This window comes from Eptatretus burgeri, chromosome 6, assembly GCF_056783735.1.
Source record: "Eptatretus burgeri isolate ZD-2024b chromosome 6, Ebu_testis_v1, whole genome shotgun sequence".
Taxonomy (NCBI): domain Eukaryota; kingdom Metazoa; phylum Chordata; class Myxini; order Myxiniformes; family Myxinidae; genus Eptatretus; species Eptatretus burgeri.
Window position 1 is genome coordinate 81,983,763 of NC_140966.1, and position 14,424 is coordinate 81,998,186.

The following is a 14,424-nucleotide window of genomic DNA, read 5'->3' on the forward strand; positions in this document are numbered from 1 at the left end:
TACAGATGACCAGGGCAGCTCTTGCAGGGCAGAAATGTGACGAAATGACTTCTTGGAAAGGTGGCATCCTATGACGGTGCCACGTTGAAAGTCACTGAGATCTTCAGTGCGGCCCATTCTACTGCCAATGTTTGTCTACGGAGATCGCATGGCTGTGTGCTTGCTTTTATACACCTATCAGCAATGTGTTGCTGAAATAGCTGAATACACTAATTTGAAGAGATGTCCACATACTTTTGGTGATGTAGTGTCTGTATATCTATATATGTATACTAGGTGAATGCACCCGGCGATTCCCGGATTCTTTTTGAATGAATTTAATCTTCTATACATATGTCTGATGCGAGCACAGTATCAGTTCCCTATTGGGCCATGGCAGTCATAGGCTAAGGGGGTTGGTGAGGGGGAAACACACCCCCTTCCCCCCCCCCCGGCCGAGGAGCCTTGCCACATAGCCTATAACCTTCCCGGGGCCCATCCCGACATTTTTTGTTTCAGTGGTTAGCTCCTATCTTTCACCTTTCAGGAGATTAGCGCGTGCAGACAAACAAACAAACAGACAAACAAAAACTTAAAATCACATGTTAGATATATTGTATATGGCGTTGGCCCCATGTCAATCAGCTGAACTTGAAAAATTAACGTTACGAAATGAAGTGATGTCATAATTCGGAAACCGGAAGTCGGAAGTACAATTTTTTTTTTTTTTTTTTTATTTTTTTTTTTTTACATCGGGACACTCCCGGGTACATGTTCTGTCAGCATGTGAAGTTTGGTGAGGAACAGTCCAGTACTTTTCGCGTGCATACGTCACAGAGAAACACGCACACAGACACACTTTCAACTTTATAAATATATCGAAGATGTGTGTGTGTGTATATATATATATATATATATATATATATATATATATATATATATATATATATATATATATATATATATATATATATATATATATATATATATATATATATATATATATATATTTTTGTGTGTGTTTTTTTTTTTTTAACTAAACTGGAGAGCATATGAAAAATTCTAATCTATCATTTATCTATGGAAATCAAAGGGCTGTTTATGACGGATATATATTAGTGCAGTAAAGAAAAGGGAGGGCTACACATTTCATTTGACTAAACACATTTCATTGACTAAACATTCAGATAACATTGAGAAAGGCAACCAATATATCAAACAATGGTCCTAATTGTATTTAAGATACTAGTACGTGCACATAAAAAAAAAATAATAATAATAATAATAAATAAATATTGAAACCACGAGCAAGAAACAACAACCACACAGGCCGTTTCTTCGCTCTCACGTGCCCGTACGTGCGTGGCCCGGAAGTTCGCATATTATTCGCAGTTACAATTATTCGCAATTTAGTTTTAATGGCCAAATATTCAATTAGCACCAACGTATTTTGCCTTTTCGCAATGTCATCGCAAGGAAAAACAAAAAGAGAAGAGAAGAGAGAAAAAAATTACTTCCTGGTTCGAAGCACACCAGCTCACTCTGATGTTATCGAAATTTATGCAAGGTCTTGTATGAAAACGATCATAACTTGGGACATTGTGTTTATCTATAAATGCGCATAAGAAATCGAGAAATTATTAGAATACACAAAGTCATCACTCTCCGGAAGCCCGTACGTTGTAACCTGTAATGGGGAACGCGGCTGAGCTTCCCTTCCCCCATCGGCCACGCCCACGCAATAACGTGTCTTGTCATCGGTTTGGTAAATAAATGGCCATAACTTGGGAGGCACTTGTCCAATTAATATCAAACCTTGAAAAGGCACATCCGCGGGGCCCCAGCAATATACCTGGCAAGTTTCAATTAGATCAGACCAGTGGTTGTCGAGAAACAACGGTCACACACACACACACACACACACACACACACACACACACACACACACACACACACACACACACACACACACACACACACACACACACACACACACACACACACACACACACACACACACTGCTGGAATTATAGATAGATGTTACACAGTTATATGGATCGAACAAGGCAACAGTATGTTTGAACAGAAATTTTACCCCCACCCACTTGTGATTTGTCATTTACAAGCAAACAATGAGACAAGCAGAACAAAAGAAACCCACAAGCCGAGGGTGGTCCACTTTGCAAGCTTAATGAGGTCTGCCTTTCCTTCTTTGTCAAGAACCCGATAAGCAAGTTTTATGCCGCAAGCACTTTAAAGCTTTATCCTCAACTCTGGGTTAGTGCCTTTACCCATGATGCTTTCCAGTGAACAATTCCCAAAATGACAAAATGACTTTAGTCATTTATCAGGCTTTACAACAGATTTTATACCTCCACATTATTTAAAAGCATTTGAAAACATACAGTAAGAAATGGGTATATAATTTGTGAACAGAGCGTCATTCCCATTTTGAAAAAAACAGAACACCAATGCTCTGCGATAGTCATGTGACCCACAGAGCTTTCTATCACCTTATGTATCCATAAATTGTTGGTGGAGCATATTAAACACATTTCACAAGATGGGATTAAATATTTTACTTCCACATGCCACCTTTTTATCCTATCTAGGACCTGTGATCCACCTGTGATCAATTTTACCTGTGATCCACCATACCCCGTTCCTAGAGGAGAAAAGAGCTCTTTTACTCAAGTTCACCCACATGAATTAGTGGTGGGTGTCCATAGGAGAAGGGTGCTGGAGGAAGACAATCTCAATAGCACGCCAGCCCGGCTTGATCGTGTTTCCAACAACCCGGCTACCCGCTCCAAGGCCTGGTCACCAGCAGCTGTCACAAGCTGCAAAAGCGTGCCATCAAAGGCAATAAAGGCAAGCGGGCTACGATGTAGATAGAGCAGTCCTCAATGGGAAACAGTCAAGTCACTCTCTGAGCTACGGAGAAGGCAGGCCCCAAAGGTATGTTGCTTGTCTCCGACACTGGGTTGCAGGTGACTCTCTGACCGTCAGGGCCCTCGTGCGTCTCACCTCAATGGTAAGACTCATGTATTTGCAGAGTTTGGTTCGTGAGTGTTGGCGGTGTCACAGCCACAGGCAGGTGCCATTCATGGCACACTCAGCTCTTTGCCTCGCCTTGTCATGCTGAAACCTCTTCAGTGGTTCTCTTTCATTTGCTCATTTCATCTCCTCAGGGAGTCGTGATGTGGTCACGGGATGAATGCCCAATCACCAAAACGTGGGTTCACCCCTTCATCCAATCTCTCAGTGGAAGGATCTCATATCTTGATAAGGCAAAATTGTCGACTGCACAGCTCAACTGCTTTCAACATTGAAACAGACAAAATCAAAGTTAAATTTTAAACCAGTCAAGTTCGTTTTAATGATTCAATTTAATAGTTCGTACACACCATAAATTCCCTTTCTGAATGCCATTAAAGGCTATTAAACAGAGCTGTAACACTTTAACTTGTATTAACATTCATTCAGTCCAACATTAACAATATCTTCTCCCTACAACACCAATCCCAGCATTACACCCAATTGTTCATCGTTCCTTCGTGTGCCCCTGGTATTCCCACATCATCATAATCTACTTGTGGGATTTGGATTTGATTTAATAGTTTCATTTCTTCTTCCGCATAATAATCCAAGTTATCATCGTGACCCTGTACAAAAAAAATTCTTCATGTGGTTGATTTCCAAATACCATCACAGAACTCGTCAATTTATTGAAGTAAATTGATATCAAAGCTTTCAAGCAAGCTACTACTAGCACTATTGCAAGCACAATTACTAATGCCATAAACAAATAATGGAGAATCTGAGCTCCCCATCCTCCAAAGATACTCTTCAACTCTGAGCCTATGCCCACCCAGGCTCCAAGTAATAATGATATTTTGCACTTCCTTCGTGTGTTTTAAAGTTAAGCTTGTAATATTGGTACAACATTCAGATCCAACACTGCACAAGTACCTCCTTTTTCAGACAACAATAAATCCAAAACCATGCAGTTTTGTAACACCATTGTTCTGATATAAACCATTTCAGCTGTAAGATTATCTAGGCTATTCGCAGTATCATGAGCAAGTTTCTCCATTGAGTATGTCAAAAGGGCAAATTCCAAAATAGTCTTCCCCATTCCATACCACGGCCACTTTCTGTGGCCACGATATGATTCCATATCATTAAGCTTTCTTCTCGCTTAGAAATATGCCATCTCTTTTAATGAGGATTTTCAAAGGGTGGCTGAGTAGTCAAGCGCATGCGAGGCATTACATATTCCATGCAACAAGATCCTGTCCAATTTAAAGGAAGCCAAGAGTATGCCCTGTATTCACAGATGTAATATGTACCACTCAATGCTACTTTTTCCTTCAAAGGATGTCTCATATTTTCCCAACTCCACCCCTTTCCGATTGAGAAGTCCCTTGATATTCAAGGGTTAGGGCAATCCTACTTCTTTGTAATATTGACAAATGGAGTTTCCCACTGGAACAGCCTTAGGAGTTCCTTCGTCGACTGTTCAGGTTTTTAAAAAAAATTAACCAGATAAAAGGAATCCTTTCGTTTTAGCCCCAATTACAAAGTGGGGAGGTCTTTTCCGAATATTAAAGGCAGGGTAATACCCATCTGCAAAATTAGTACAATTATATCTACCTTTTCTCCATTTATCTTCTATGTCTTGAGATTTTTTTATTCGTTGCCTCTTGGTTGCTCATATGTCCTACCGAATCAACTATCATTTTTCTAAATATTCCACAGTAATCACGACCCTGTAAAGGCCACACCGTTTTTTTTTTAGATGAGTTTTAGATGAGTGGGGTATACATATACCTACCCAACAACTACTTTTTTTCCTTCCAGTCTGCATAATCATGACATGACATTGCCAAGTAAGTGTTTATACTGTGTAGTCCACTTGCATATAAATGTTCTGACCCCTTTGTCTCTCTCTTTTTTTTTTTCTGACAACCAGTGGATCATTGTTAACTGGTGCCTGTGTCAGTTGTCTTTCCCTTATCCTAATATATTTATAAAGTGCTTCCCTCTTGTCTATATTACCATCAGGGCAATGCATGCGATGGTAAATGTAATGAGAAGGTGCAGCTGTGTGGAAATCATTTTCTTGACAAATATATTGTTACGGCTGTGGGGGTAGATGGAGGAATTTCACAGGAAAGTTAGGATAGTATAGAGTTGCTTGGTCTTTGGACGTGTTAGAGACATCTTAATGTCAATCAAGTGGGAAAACTGAGCGTTAAGTGTTACTTGTCACCACATTGGGGATGGTACTGCATTAATTAGATTAAGGGATTAAGGCAAATTACCCCCAGTATGTAAATGCCTCTTGTGACTTTCTCCTACGTTTTTGTATTTACAAGCCAGCCATGAAAGAATTACATTTTTATAACAAGCAAGCCAAATATGCCGAACAGGCAGAAGCCCCGCCTTCCCGGTTTTCGTGCCAACAAGGCACGCCTGGAGGTGGAAGAAGGGTGAGGTTCGAAGAGCAGACAGGAGTTGTGAGAACATGGCTGGGATGGAGGATCTCGCTTTGCTTTGCTCTCCTCTCGGCACGACGAAATAGCTATGCGATTTATCGTGTTCTTGTTGGTGAATTTGCAGCATGCGTGTGGGACCAGCGCCAAAGCCTCGTGTCGAGTCATCGGCGGAAAGAGATGGCGCCATTCCGCAAAGCAGCGGCGTCAGTAAGCACGATCGCCGAAGAGGCTGTATGCCGGTTTCTGAGCCCGAGTGTTGAATACCACCTCACAAATTACTTCACGTACGTTTCCCGCCCAGAGAGCGGCTCGGTGCAATTTTTGGACCCGTCTTCCCGTGCAGAATGACGCACCTCGATCCCAAAGTTCAATAAAGACCATCTCTGGACAAAGCTAAGTGCCAGAAGAAAGGGAGAATTTTCTTTTGTTTTGTCTTCCCCTTGTCTGTATTAAAGTCCGTGTGTAGAGGCTCCTCGACTTTAGACCTCAATTTACTTCACATATTATTATTACATTTTGAATTAATACCCTTGTAAATATTTGTCTATTTTCATGAAATCCCCTTGTTTATTTTAAGTTGATGGTGTCCATGTATCTGCTGGGGGTTTGAGTATAAACCCATTGTGCTCTGCATCCATCTGCTCCGTCCGTGCCGCTCTGTCCCTCCCACGTGCGCCATAATCTCTGAAAATCATGTGTCTGCCTCCAAGGAAAACCGCTCGGCGATCCAGCCTGGTCGGTTAACCACCCGTCCACCACAATTGGGTCGGGGGGATTAAGTAACCAGCCAGACCTGCAACAATACACACAAGAATTAGTATGGGTTACATGTCCTGGCTCTACTGTCGAAGGGAGTATTCCTCCTTCTATTCAGCAAATCAATGTTCGATTGACAGCAATGATGCGTGTATGTGTGTGAATGTGAAGCATTCATGCCATTAGTGTGCATGACAGCACGTGCAATATATCTGCATGCTTCTCATACGATTTAAAACTCAGAGTATAACTTAGCAACATTAGCCGAGCACCATATGTGGTGAATAACAAGACCTGAGCAAATGTGAAATGACAGTTCATAGCCCTTCTTCTCCTGGGAGGAGTGGATTCATGCTGCTTTGCCCTGGCTCTTCACCGCTGCGTGAGGAGCCAGTAAAACCAAACGAGGTCCAGTCCTTCCTGGGTGGAGAGTGCCCACCCTCCCCCCACCCTTCTTGCGTGACTTCATCAAAACAAAATGTCCAGTCTGGAAACCACAGCAATCAGCAATAGCCGGCTCCAGCAATGCTTCCTCACCTGGGAACAAAAGCTTTAACACGGGTTAAAATGATATAAAATGCCAACGTTGTCATCCATCTGATGAACATCCATTACTTTTACAGTAAATGGAACTGAAAAAAATATCAACCTCATTGGGCTTCCCATTATAATATCATGTAGGGATAAGCCCATTTTTGGCTATCGGTTGACCACATTACAGGTCATTCATCTGATGGATAGCCATTTCTTGATCAAAATAAACAAATACAGTTAACATCAAATTAATTGGATTTTCATTCCACATACTGAGATGAAAAAATCTGTACTGAAAACCAATCAAATTGACTGACTTCTGCGACCCATCCAAAGGCATAAGGGTTGCCGTTGTGTCACAGTAGCATGTAGAATTTGAATCAAAGCAGTTATTTGAATGTGAAGTTGGATGTATAAAATCGCCAAAATGTTATTATACATTTGTGTATACGTTAATGCAGAATGCCATAATTGTTAATTCCTTGCCAATCTCCAACCACCTTCTACTGACATAAAAGTTTTATATCTGAGAAAAACCCAAAGTACATGAACTCAAACATGCTGCAGAGCGATGCAGCACGTCCCCCAGCAGGTGTGCAAAGTCACCCACAGGAAACAGGTCAAAAAAACAAGCAGAGACAGGAACTTACGAAATCGTCAACTTGACCTCTGACTTTGTCTAATAAAAGCTGCCTCTAGAGAAGGTAGCGACGCAAATCAGAAGTTTCTATGATGATTCTGTACCAAACCATCAAAAATCGAATGTTTGACCTCACTGTGACCTTGACCTTTGACCGATTTTGACCAAAATCTAATCAGCCCTAACCATCACCCTCCTGAATCTCGTGGTGTAATTTGACATTGGTAGCTTCTTCCGTTCTCGAGTTGTCGTGCCTACAAACAAACAAACACACACACACAACAGAGGACGGAAGTCATCAATATACTTACGAAATCTTTAGATTTCGTAAGTAACAACACCCTTTATAAATGTGAGGTTCTGCAAAATAAAACACCTACTTTCCATTTCAGGTTTTCTTTTTTGTGTGTACTGAGTCGAGGCTCGTATGAGAGCTAACACACAGAATGCACAAGGGGAGGGAAGGACAAAACAGCGGGGAACAGAGACATTAGATCTGAGGAAGGGAGAGGGATGGGACGGGATACACAGGGTAAACAAGATGGACACCACAGGGACTTTCAGGACCTTAAACGACAGGGAACTTTCGGGAAGGAATGCAGGTAATTCGAAGGAGGTGGGTTTGGGGTGGATAAATGGGGGTAGAAAAGACTGTGCTTTTGTATTCGGGGAGATAAGAGATGGTGGTGAATAGCTGCTTTGAAGACCTGGAGGGAAGAGTGGGATTGAAGAGAGTGTGGGAGTTTGTTCCAAAGGTGTGGAAAAAAAAAGAGGAATGAAAGAGTGAAGTTGAGCAGTGATCCGTGATTTTGGCAGTTTTACCAGAAGGGGTTGCTGGCGGACCTTGAGGGTCCTGCAGAAATATGGGGGTGGGGGAGACATATCGCGGACAAAGGGGGAGGATGCGAGGGCGAGACGGGAGAAGACTGAAAGACCACCGACCTGCCTGCGGTGAGAGAGGGTGAGAGGCCAAAAGATAGCCTCACTGCGGGAGGTACCAATGATTCCTAAATGTCTTGGTTTCCACAATGTGACGCTGAGAAAGGTGAGAGGCTGGAGCACCAGCCCAGAGGGGAGAGCAGTACTCCATCAGGCTGCAGACGAAAGCTTTGTATGTGGTCAGGAGCTCAGGTGGGCCAAGGAAAGACTTTGCACGATGGAGGATTCCCAGTCGGCAACTGGCTTTGGAGGCCAGGTTGGAAATGTGGCTTTCCCAGGAAAGATCATGGCAGATATTGAGACCCAGAAGCTTGAAAGAAAGGACTTCTTCCAGAGGATTGTTGAGAAAGCAGATTGGGGTGGGAGGGCAATTCCTGAGGGTCCTTTCGGAGAGACATGGTGAGAGTGCGAGATTTGTCAGGATTGAAAGACATGTTCCATGTGTTTGACCAGTTTGTGATTTTATTAAGATCTGCAGAGAGCGAAGAAGCTGCTGCTTGCCGATCTGAGGGATGACAGATGGTATGGCAGAGGGTGGAATCATCACCACCAGAGATAAAGAGGATTTTCCAGAGAGTCGGAGAGACCATAGATGAAAACCAGAAAAAGAACAGGGCCCAGAACACTGCATTGAAGAACTCCAGCCTGGACAGGAAGAGGGGATGAAAGAACTCCATTTAGGGCCACACGTTGGCTGTGACAGGAGAGGAAGTCTGCGAGCCATGAGTGGAGATGGCCTTGGATACCATCGGATGAGAGTTTGTTGAACAGGAGAGGGTGCCAAACCAGAAATCAAAAACGCGCAATATGTCCTGGGAGATGGCTCTGATTTCATGTCTGACATTGAGGACCTCCATCCATTGTTGGGATAGCAGAAACAGCATATCAAGGTTAGAGTGACCTGGTCTGAAACCAAATTGATGATCAGAGATCAAGCCATTGGAGAAGAGAAAGGATTTAATGTCTGAAGCGATGATGGATTCCATAACTTTGCTGATGATTGGGAGAAGGCGGATTGGTCTAGTTAGAGAGATCTGTTTTTGCACCTTTTTAATGCAGAGCAGTGATGTTTGCTGATTTCCAAGCAGATGGGAGATGTCCTTGAGAAATGTTATTATATAAATGATTATTAATACCATAGTAGAGAACCGTTGCAGGACCGATTGTAGAATCTGAGTCAAGGTTTGACAGCAAGCTCTCCACTTTGTCAAGAGAAAAGGACACAGAGTCCAAGGACAGCTGTGTGCGACTGGGTAAAGTGGGTTCAGAACGCGATGGGTTTCGGACACAAGATTTTGATGCAAACACGGAGTTTAGGCATTCAGCCTTTTCACGTGCGGCGTCAGCTGTGCCACCATTTGAGGTAAGGGAGGGGAAACATACACCATTAACAGACTTAACTAGATGCCACCAGGATTTGGAGGAGGGAGAGAGGTTTGAGAGTTCAGACTTGACATGAGAAAGATGTGGTTTTCTGGCTCTCCTGAGGATAGACACACACACTTGTTCCAAGCTTTATGGAAGGAACTGAGATGACCCCCAGTTGAATTTGCTTTCCACGAGGCAAAGGTAAGTTGTTTCAGGACAACTGCCTCACCACAAGCTTCAGTGCACCATGGGCAGGAGGAAGGGTAGGACAACTGAAGACGAGATGGGATAAATCTGTGCAAGAGAGAGAACAAGTTTCGTTGCAGGAATTCCCAGGACAAGTTGATGTTGGAGAAAGTAGTGATGGCAGACCAGTGGAGAAGTTTGATGGCTGCTTGAAGACCCTGCCAATCAGCCTGAGTGAAATTCCAGACTCGACGGTGCTGAGGTGGTTCTTATTACAGCCAGAGAGATGTCTACTTTGACAAGCATGTGGTCAGATGAACTGATAACTGATTGGAGCAAAGGAAGAACAGATATTTTCAGGGAAATTGGTAAAAATCAGACCCAATAGAGTTGCAGTCACGTTGGTTGAGATCCAGATCGGGAAGTTGACCGATTGAGTCAGTCCCAATGAGTCGCAGAAGTCTTTTGCTGAAGTGCCATGGCAGGTGAGGGAGGTACCCACACCAAACCAACTGGCATGATGACAATTAAAGTCACCACATATGAGGAAGAGAGATTTGGGATGAGAAGATAGAAGTAGGTCCATGTTTTCGGCGAGCGAGGTGTATATGGAGTCATCACTGTTTGGTGAACAGTACAACACACATATAAACATGAGGTGGGAGTGGAGGGGAAGCCAGAACCAGAGGTTTTCCTGGAGGTGTGGGGGAGTGATGGCCGTGCACGGAGAGTGAGGAATAGAGTCTTTGATGAAGAGAGCAACTTCTCCACCAGGACAAGGCTCAGGTCTGTCATGCCAGAGGAGGGAGTAACCAGGGAGAGATACGAGGGAGTCAGAGATGTCTTGAAGGAGAAATGTTTCTGTGAAGCAGGTGGTCTTGGAAAAATACACCGCAGCCTCTTGACATTGATCAAATTAGGTCAAAGTTGAGTCACCAGGTGAATAGCGTTCCAAATTGCAGCTCCAAATACTCCACTCATGCAAAACGATAACGATGCCAAAGGGAGCAGAACATTTCATTCCAAAGCTGCAAAATATTAAATGTACTGTATTTCCTTTTGAAATACAACCAAAATCACATTGGAATTTATAAGGGTGGTCTGAATGCCGCAAAAATATTATTTACTATCACGACTCATCGCTTGCCCAGGGAAGAGCCAAAAACCTCGTAACTCCTTGCCAAATGGGGTTCATCTGGCGGAGCCTGCGTATAATTAATTTTTGTATAAACTGGCAATAACTCGCTTACTCCTCACAAAGGAAACATTCACATGAGGAACAGATTAAATGTCATCAATCTATCTCCTGGCCTGCATGTGGGAATAAACTCCTGGTTTAACATCTTTCAAATCATAATTCTCATGTGGAAGGGTGGAGAGGAGTTTTTTGTCAAAAAGTTTGGGGTAAAGTTTATTTGCATATTTAACCAATCATATTCACAAATCGATATTTTTCCCCAAATTTTCTTCACCATTTGATGTACTTGCTTCACAGATCAATCATTATAAGAGGTATTTGTCCTGCTAATGTCTCGGCGTAATTAATTCATGGCAGTCTGATAGCAATTCACCATCCATGTTTTGATTCCATAATTCTCATCTGAGTTTACAGGCATGTGATTTGGGTCGAAAGAAATGATCTGAAGATCGACTTCTTGCAGGTCAACAGTCTGCCCAAGGTGCTGAAGACACTTGGGGGAGGGGGGGATGCTGCCCCCCAGGAAAATTTTGAATTACCCACCGCAAATAAAGCAATTACCTGTAAAATCAAGCTGAATTTTGAGGTTTTGAAACAGACTTCTTAATGGAATAATCATCGCAGAATACTACGATAAAATTGAAAGTGACAAAAACCACTCATTGGTTGGGTATTAGGAAGTCGATCCCAGAAAAGTTTTGAATTTCTCACTGCAAATAAAGCAATTTCCTGGAAAATTGAGCTCAGTTTTGAGGTTGTGAAACACATCTTCATAAGCAAAAATCATAGCAAAATAGTTGGAGATGATAAGCAGAGCAAAGAACCCCAAGGAATTATTTATTTACTGTTGTCACTTATTTTTTATTATTAACTGTTGTCACTCATGTACATGAATAGAAACATACCTGTTTTCACTGAATTTTCTTCTGTTATAATTTAACAATATTCATCAAGTTGCTTATCAAAGTGGTACATGTATACACCATACCAGTGGTTACATCAATTAAAATTAATTCAAATAATAGCTGCATAACCTTCATACCATCATTTCTATACTTCACATCGTCAAATATTTTTAGTCTGAAAAACAATAATTAAGTTAATTACATGCAAAACTAGAAGGGCACTTGGTAGAGTGCATACCTCCGCCATGTAATGCCTGATCCACGAGAACATGTCGGGCCCAATACATTTTTGAAATATCATGCCATACAATACTATGTTGTTTTTGCCCATCTCTCAATCGTGAAGAATCACTTTAAAAATTATATAACCCTCGTATCCAGATCCAGATCTTCACCAAAATCGAAACAATTTGTCCTTGTGACACACCCAACCTATCCAGCAAGTTTCGTCCGAATCCGTCAACAATTTTTTGAGATATCGTTCTAGATATCGTTTTTGGCCTGATCTCTCAATGGTGAAGAATCACTTAAAAAAATTCTCCTAATCGGATCCAGATCCTCACCAAAACCTAATCACTTTGTCCTTGTCACACATCGAACCTGTCCACAAAATTTCATCCAGATCCATAGATAACTTTTTCAGATATCCTGCACACAAACAAACAGAAAGAGGTGAAAACATAACCTCCTTCACCTTCAGTGGTGGAGGTAACTAGCAACACAAAACAAAATTAACTCCTTATGCATAGAGTTTATAAATATTTTCTTTCATTTTTTTTTCTAACTCTAATCAATAAAGACAAATCATGTTGATTTTATCAGTCACAATGGAGTTGATAAATATTTTCTGATTTTTATTTATTATTCAAAAGAGATCATGCTGTTCATGCAAAGTCACAAAATGTATCAATCATCCTCTTTTTAAAGTCCATAATTAAATAATTTAGTCATTATTCAAAGTTTGTTCATGCAAGTCACAGAATGTATCAATCATCCTTTTTTTAAAGTCCATAATTAAATAATTTAGTGTCATTATTCAAAGTTTTGCATATAATGCAAAATATCATAGATTTTCTTCATGTACCTCAAGATTAATGACGTGGTCTGCCACTGGCACTGCTAGTAGTGGGAGGTCCCTTCTTTTGATGGTCGAGTCGATCACATAAGCAGGATTTAGTCTGTACGGTGTCACCTTCTTAAGAGGGGCACCAAATGATCCAGCAAATGAATTGATTGGGTCAGTGGGACATTCTGGCCCAATGAAAGATGGAGATTCTTCACATGTCAGGGTTATTCGAAAATGCAGTTACAAACAGAAACGAACTAGAAGGGCACTCGGTAGAGCACATACCTCCGCCACGCAATGCCTGATCCACAAGAACATATCTGGCCCAATACATTTTTGAAGTAGATCGACGTGCATGAAGAAATGCCCAAAAAAGTAAAATCGAAATTCTTTTGAAAAAAAAAGTTGCAAAATTGTTTTTTTTCTCTAGCAATTTTTTTTTTTTGGAGGGGGGGGGTTGGAAATCACTTGAAACATGTAGAAATGAAAAAACCAAAATTAAAATATTTTTTCAAAATGGCCGCCATAGCGGCCATATTGGACTTTGGACAGAGTCCAAAATCTAATGGCATGATCCTTGGACCATACCTAATCCCCCGACCAAGTTTCGTCGGAATCTGTCGAGGAGTTTTTCCATAATACTGTTCACAAACAAACAAACAGACAGGGGTGAAAACAGTAACCTCTGTCCATCTTCGATGGCGGAGGTTAAATATGATTTAAGATCGGAGATGGGAATTTAACTCAAAAACAAAAAAAATTAAAAAAATCAGATTTTTTTAAATGTTAAAAAAAAAAAACCAGATTTCCACGAAAAATCGGAATAATCACATCCCCGAGTTCATATCCTTCTTTGTTATTGTTATCTTGTATCGGAGTCAAGTTAATAGATGCATGACGACTTCTGCCCCGGAAAGCCGAGACCAGACTTCTTTTCCCCCTGAATGGTCTGATGGGTACCCATGTCTCCTGTTTAATTGCTAAGTAGGGCATAGTGATAAGCATCTGCTCTTTGTCCATTTTTCTAAAATTACTTGTTTAATTCTTTATTTGATTGAGATTATTTTGTTGATTGAACATTTGATTTGAATTCACAGTTTAATTGACAAGGAAATAAAAAGTCCTTCAGTTCATTTATTTTTCTTGTTAATAATAAATTCCTTGTTGATGGTTCAACCTGTCCGTGATTGTCCGAACCGAGATAGAATGGGAGATTATAATTCCTAATCTAATTAAAGTGTCATCGTGAGCGGGCACCAGCAGTATCAGCTCGGCCGCATTACTTAAGATCTAATCAAGATAAGATTGGTGCGTCGCCGAGGCATGTTCTCCGGTCTGGAGGCCACCTGAC

General features: G+C 41.5%; 1 long non-coding RNA gene across 1 annotated transcript; it reads right to left on the reverse strand.

The window, feature by feature from the left end:
* Window positions 1–1,885: 1,885 nt before the first annotated feature.
* On the reverse strand, window positions 1,886–13,683 carry LOC147025173 (uncharacterized). The gene is made up of 2 exons (XR_015059373.1): window positions 6,532–13,683; window positions 1,886–6,274 (listed from the first exon to the last, which is right to left on the reverse strand). It is a non-coding gene; the product is annotated as an uncharacterized LOC147025173 (long non-coding RNA).
* Window positions 13,684–14,424: the final 741 nt, after the last annotated feature.